The sequence below is a fragment of the Eschrichtius robustus genome, chromosome 11, assembly GCF_028021215.1.
Source record: "Eschrichtius robustus isolate mEscRob2 chromosome 11, mEscRob2.pri, whole genome shotgun sequence".
In the NCBI taxonomy this organism is placed as follows: Eukaryota; Metazoa; Chordata; class Mammalia; order Artiodactyla; family Eschrichtiidae; genus Eschrichtius; species Eschrichtius robustus.
The window spans coordinates 68,512,881-68,519,553 of record NC_090834.1 but is presented as its reverse complement, the minus strand read 5'-3'; the positions used below and the strand labels follow the sequence as shown (position 1 = coordinate 68,519,553).

The following is a 6,673-nucleotide window of genomic DNA, read 5'->3' as shown; positions in this document are numbered from 1 at the left end:
TTTTCTAGTAGTCACGTTAGATAAAAAGAAGTAGATGAAACTAGTTTTAGTAAAATATTTTGTTTTACCCGATATATCCAAAATATAACTTCAACATGTAATAAATATGAAAATTGAGATAGCTTACATTTTGTTCATATTGTCTTGGAAATCCAGTTAGTACTTTACATTTATATACTTAATTCAGTTGCTTAATTTTAATTGGAACTACTGGACCTGTACTTAGATTTCATAAAATTTGCAGCTGAAAAAAAATAGATCCACCTACTTGAGTTTACCAAGCATACTCAAAAGTTTTCCAATAACTGAATCAATTATCAGGTTAAAATGAAAATTTTCAGTTAATTAAAAACAAACAAAATTTAAAAGTCAGTTCCTTAGTTGCATTAGCCATATTTCAAGTGTTCAATAACCACATGTGGTTAGTGTATACAGTATTGCACAGTATTTCCAGGAAATATCGTTTAATACATTTTAAGGTTTATAAAGTGAGCATTAAACAAGAGTGCACCTAGTGATGAGTGTTACTCTTCTTGCCCAAAACACCCCTGGCTTTAAAGACCCTAGCAACACATTTGAAATGGTGTTTCAGTTACCGGCAATCAAAGGCATCCGAACTGATAGTGCAGTTGTTCTGCACTATCAGTTACTATGATTGAATAATATGAGAGCTCAGTTTAGACTGGGATTTGGAAGAAGTGACATTTAGGTTGCCACCAGGAAGACAAGTAAAATTTGGCTAAGTAAAGGCAATAGGGGAGTGTGTACCAGACAGAGGGGACAGCATGCTGGGGAAGAGCATCGTGAACCGGCAAGAAGGCCATATCACTGGAACGTAAAAATTGTTGGGGAGAGTAGCATGAGCTGAGTCTGAAGACATAAGAAGTAGTCAGATCATGCCCAGATTTATCCATGTAAAGCAAAACTGGTGCGTTGCCTTGCTTCCAATGTAAGTGTAGACGTCACAGTTAGGAAAAATAAAACATTTGCACTCTGAGATAAACCGAAAAAAAAAAAAAAAGTCAGTGTCACACTATAAGTCTCCAAAATGAATGAAACCTTCAGCGTTTCCCACATGTCACTGACTTCCTAAAAAAAACGATTCAATCACTGACTTTTGGGACTTCCTGGGGGCGCAGTGGTTAAGAATCCACCTGCCAATGCAGGGGACACAGGTTCGAGCTCTGGTCTGGGAAGATTCCACATGACTCGGAGCAACTAAGCCCGTGCGCCACAACTACTGAGCCTGCGTGCCACAACTACTGAAGCCCGCGCACCTAGAGCTCGTGCTCCGCAACAAGAGGAGCCACTACAATGAGAAGCTCGCCCACGGCATGGAAGAGTAGCCCCTGCTCGCTGCAACTAGAGAAAGTCCGTGTGCAACAACGAAGACCCAGCACGGCCAAAAATAAATAAATGAATAAATAAATAAATTTATTAAAATGAATCGTTGACTTTTGCAATGCTGACTTTGCAAGTCTAAAGATATGCAAAAATTTGGAGAAATATGGCAATCATATGAAAGAATTGCTCTTTTTCAGTCATGAATCAGCTAACTATAAACCTTATAACCTTGGGCGGGGGGAGGGGTGTCTGAGGAACCAGTCCTTCTAAAGCTTTAACTCACTTGTAAACTTTTGCAAGCAGTTTTTCTAAGGAAACTTTCTAATGCTTTGGTCTCTGAGACTTCTTTTGACATAAGGTATGTTAAGGAGTTCGGATTTTATCTTAGGTGCAATGTAACTGAAAAGTTTGAAGTGATGTATTGCAATATATGTATCAATGAATATGTGTGTACAAACTAGAGAATTGGTTTTGTGGTTTTAAAAGATTGTCCTGGTTACATTGTGGAGAATGGATTGGAGAGTATTTGAGAGGATGTGGGCAGAGTACTTAGGAAACTACTGAGTGACACATGATAAATAGCTAGGAATAGGTTTAAGGTGGTAGAAGTGGAGAGAGATATATATCTCCATTTCTCTCCACTTCCACTACCTGAAATATACATATATCCTGAAATATATATATGTATATATATATGTGTATATATGTATTTATATAGCGAATCACCAGGACTTGCTAAACTGGATACAAGGGTCATTGAAAAAGTAGTGTCAGGAAGGATGTTCAGGTTTCTGGCATGGACGACTGCGTGAATGAAGTGTCATTTTCCAAGATAGAAATGATTAGTGGAGGAGTACATTTGGGCAAGGGTAGATCACTGGTTTGGTTTCAGGTATGTTGCTTGCCCTGTCTCTGACATCTCTGAGACAGATATCAGACAGGCAGTTGAATATACAGCTTTGGAGCCTAGTAGACAGTTCCGGAGCTGGAGAAATAAGTCCGAAAGCTGCTAGTATATAGATGAAGTTTAAAATTATGGGGTAGGATTAGGTAAACTCAAGAAAGAATGTAGAATGACAAGAGAAGGGCCCAGGACAAAGCTCTGTGGAATTTTAGCATACAGCAGGCAGGTAGGGGAAGAGGTTCTGTAAGGAATCAAAAGACTAGAAGGAGAGAAAATCCTGTGGCAACAGTTGGGACTTAAACTGTAACTTGACACAGATAGCTACAGGCAGCTTTTTGTTTTTCCCTAACTGTAGCAGACATGGGTGAAATTAGATGTTTTTAAGCTGCAGATCTAGTTTTGGAGTGAGTACAGAGATTTTCCTTCAGCTGACATGATTGTGCAATGTCCGTTCACAAACGCCGTGCTCCATGTTGGGCCTGAGTGCACCAGATCAAGGTAAAGCAATTAGTGTACTTGGTCAGTGTGGGTTTTGTTGAGTACATATTCCAACTAGATTGCTAAGATTCTTCAGCTTTCTGTTGTTGATTCTGTGGTTGGTTGTAGTATTGGTAAATACATATATTTAGCCAGTCTGAAGAATGAGCTATTTTACATGTTGATCAAATATGCTAACTATTAAAATATTTGATCTTAACAAAGAATATTTGAGATCTTAAATTAGATATCTTTAAAATAGTGGGACACAAAGGGATATATTTTAAGTAGTTCGTATACATTATTAAGAAAGAATAGGAATTGTATTTGTTTGCTAGGGTTGCCACAAGAAAGTACCACAGACTGGGTGACTTAAACAACAGAAATTTATTTTGGTTAAAACTCCACACTTCCAAGGGAGGGGGCACGGGTTCGATCCCTGGTCGGGGGACTAGCATCCCACATGCCACCCGTCTCGGCCAAAAAAAAGAGAGAGAGAAGTTGCAACCACGGGTCTGTATATCAGGTACGTTGGGTGTTGGACATTTCCCACTTGGTCTGGGAATTCCCAAGACAAGAAATTAGCACAGGAATTATCCCTAAGTGTGTGGTATCTCTGGCATGTTTGGGCAAGTTACTTAATATTTTTGATTGATTGGTCCTTACTTCCCCTAGTGGGAATTAAATAATGGTAACTAAGAGGTATTGAATGTTTACTTGTGTCAGCACTTTACCTGCCAAAACTCATTTAATCTTCAGAACAGCCCTATGACATGGGTACAGTAATCTGCCAATGGTGCGAGGCCATGGGGGGTGGTCATATCTGTCTCCTGGGATCGGTGTGGAAATAAGATGAGGTGTAAAGTGTTAGGCCAATACTCATGTGACTTTACTTTGGAAACTGCAACCAACTCTCCATCCCTTGGAGTTTGCTCACTTCAGATAGGACACACACTCTCAAACTCTTGACTTCCTCTCTTTCTGGTTGTCCCCAAAGGTAGGAAGCACAAGATCCCTTCTTATTTTAAGGATTTTATTATTGATCCTTGTTGAAGGAAGGAAAGAAGATGGACTTTGAGGTGGCTTTGAAAGATGGGTAGGATTTGAGTAGGCAGAATGTGGGAAGCGTTTCAAGCAAAATCTTAATGGCAAGAATGACACTCTTTAAAGACCAGTGACAAGTGAATACATCCCAGCATTAAAACTTACCAATTCTTTGACATCCCTCATGTGTCTGTCGACAAATATTCAATTAGCAATCAAGTTAAGAAGAAGAAAGAGAACTTTATTTAAACCAAACTGGGGATTATAACCCACGAGACAGACTCTCAGAAGCTCTGAGAACTGTTCCACCTGTTAGAAGTCGAAGGCACAGTTATATAGCAATACGTTTTCGAGACAAATACATCAAAATGATACACTGTTATTTTACCTAAAGTTCACCAAAGGTACATAGTCCAGGTAAACATGTACAAATCGAGCGGTTAAGTCACTATGACCGCCTACAGAGTTGGGGAGAAATGTGAATCTTCTGAGAGGTTACGTTGCTAGCATCAGAAGAAAGAAAAAAAATTGATGTTTAGTGTCGAGTAGGCATTCCCATCTTTGAGGAGCTCTGGTTAACGTGTAATGCAGATGTGCACTGCACGTTAGGGAGGGAGGGAGGAGGCCCAAATGGACAGAAAGAATTTTATGTTTAAATGTTCTCATCCTGCCTTAAAATATACATTTTATTTTATCGTGTCCCATCTCCTCCAGGAAACCTTCCTTGTTAATATCATTCAAGAATCTGTCGCCTGTTTGTCTTATTGTCTCCAAAATTAGCTTGGCATTGAACTATATTCAGTTTGGAAGACAGTATATATCACAGTATACTTATTTATTTATTTTTTTTACATTTTTAAAAATTGAAGTATAGTTGATTTACAATGTTGTGCTAATTTCTGCTGTACACCTAGAGGGGTGGGATAGGGAGGGTGGGAGGGAGGTGCAAGAGGGAGGGGATATGGGGATATATGTATAGGTATAGCTGATTCACTTTATTATACAGAAGAAACTAACACACCATTGTAAAGCAATTATACTCCAATAAAGATGTAAAAAAAATTTCTTCTGTACAGCAAAGTGATTCAGTTATACATATATATACATTTTAAAAAATATTCTTTTCCATTATGGTTTATCATAGGATATTGAATATAGTTCCCTGTGCTGTACAGTAGGACCTTATTGTTTATCCATTCCATATATAATAGCTTACATCTGCTAACCTCAGCCTCCCACACTGTCCCTCCCCCGACCCCCTCCCTCTTGGCAACCACCAGTCTGTTCTCTATGTCCGTATATCACAGTATATTTAAAATACCTATTTTTAAAAAGTAAACAATCTCAAATTTTTATTGTCTTCATAATAAAACAAAATAAACTCAGAACTGGATCACTTGGCCCTTTCTTTTTTTATCTCCTCCCAGCACAAAGTGCTTATTACACCTCTTGATAGCCAGCATTCTCTTAGATCTGCAGTTGGGCTCAACGCATTCAAGCCTCAGCGCAATCGTCTTTGTAGTTTTAGCCTTTTTCTGGAAAATCGACTTAGTCTGGCCACCATAGCCACTCTGCTTCCTGTCATAATGCCGCTTTCCCTAGGCATACAGAGAATCCTTGCCCTTCTTATACTGTGTGACTTTGTGCAGTTGGTGCCTGCCACACTTCTTGCAGAAAGTCCGGCCGGTTTTAGAAACGTTCACCATATTTGCAAGACTGCTATCAGCACCGAAAGAAGCTAAAATACTTTTTTTTTTTAGATTTAAAAAAAAATATTTATTTTATTTATTATTATTTATTTTTGGCTGCGTTGGGACTTCGTTGCTGCGCGCGGGCTTTCTCTAGACGCGGCGAGCAGGGGCTACTCTTTGTTGCGGTGCGCGGGCTTCTCGTTGCGGTGGCTTCTCTTGTTGCAGAGCACGGGCTCTAGGTGCGCGGGCTTCAGTAGTTGTGGCACGAGGGCTCAGTAGTTGTGACTCGCGGGCTCTAGAGCGCAGGCTCGGTAGTTGTGGTGCACGGGCTTAGTTGCTCTGTGGCATGTGGGATCTTCCCGGACCAGGGCTTGAACCTGTGTCCTCTGCATTGGCAGGCGGATTCTTAACCACTGCACCACCAGGGAAGCCCTAAAAGACCTATTTTAAAAAAAATATTTTATTTATTTATTTGGTTGGTTGTGCTGGGTCTCAGTTGTGGCAGGCAGGCTCCTTAGTTGAGGCTCACCTGCTCCTTAGTTGTGGCATGCATGTGGGATCTAGTTCCCTGACCAAGGATCGAACCTGGGCCCCCTACATTGGGAGCTTGGAGTCTTAACCACTGCACCACCAGGGAAGTCCCTAAAATATGTGTTTCGAATGCAGTCTTTTCTCCCCTCTGACTTTCCTCAAGGTCAGAATATTTTTCGAATACTCCCCTCTCACAGTGTAAGGAGCCTAGAATTCTCAATACATAAATAGATTTTGAATTGCTTGATAAAAGCCACAGTTGGAAGCACAGCAAAGGATATTGATTCCAAAAGCAAACGTACACAAGGAATTTGCATACTATTGCTTTGTGTAGATGAAGCTTTCTGCTTGAGTGTTTAAATAAATATTTTGAAGATATTCTCAGAACTTTGAAAAGTGAAGATCGTTCTTCTCATTCATCCCTAAAAATCGTGAGAAGCATTTCAATTTCAAGGAAAGATGGAATATTTTGACTGAGTTATCTTAGATTTTGTATATTAAAAGATGTCTGTTTATAAAATGAGTTTAGAACAGTTTAAAAATACTTTTACCTGATTCTTTGTCCAGATTTATGTATGTGGTAAACATACCACTATATTCTGGGACTTGTTAGGGCAGAGAAAAAATTAATGTGCACTCCAGTGAGAATTCTTTTTACTTACCCTCAGGGTGACTTTCTGCC

General features: G+C 39.6%; 1 pseudogene; it reads right to left on the bottom strand.

Moving 5' to 3' along the window:
- Positions 1–5,151: 5,151 nt before the first annotated feature.
- Positions 5,152–5,475, bottom strand: LOC137772024 (large ribosomal subunit protein eL42-like; annotated as a pseudogene).
- Between the last annotated feature and the right edge of the window lie 1,198 nt (positions 5,476–6,673).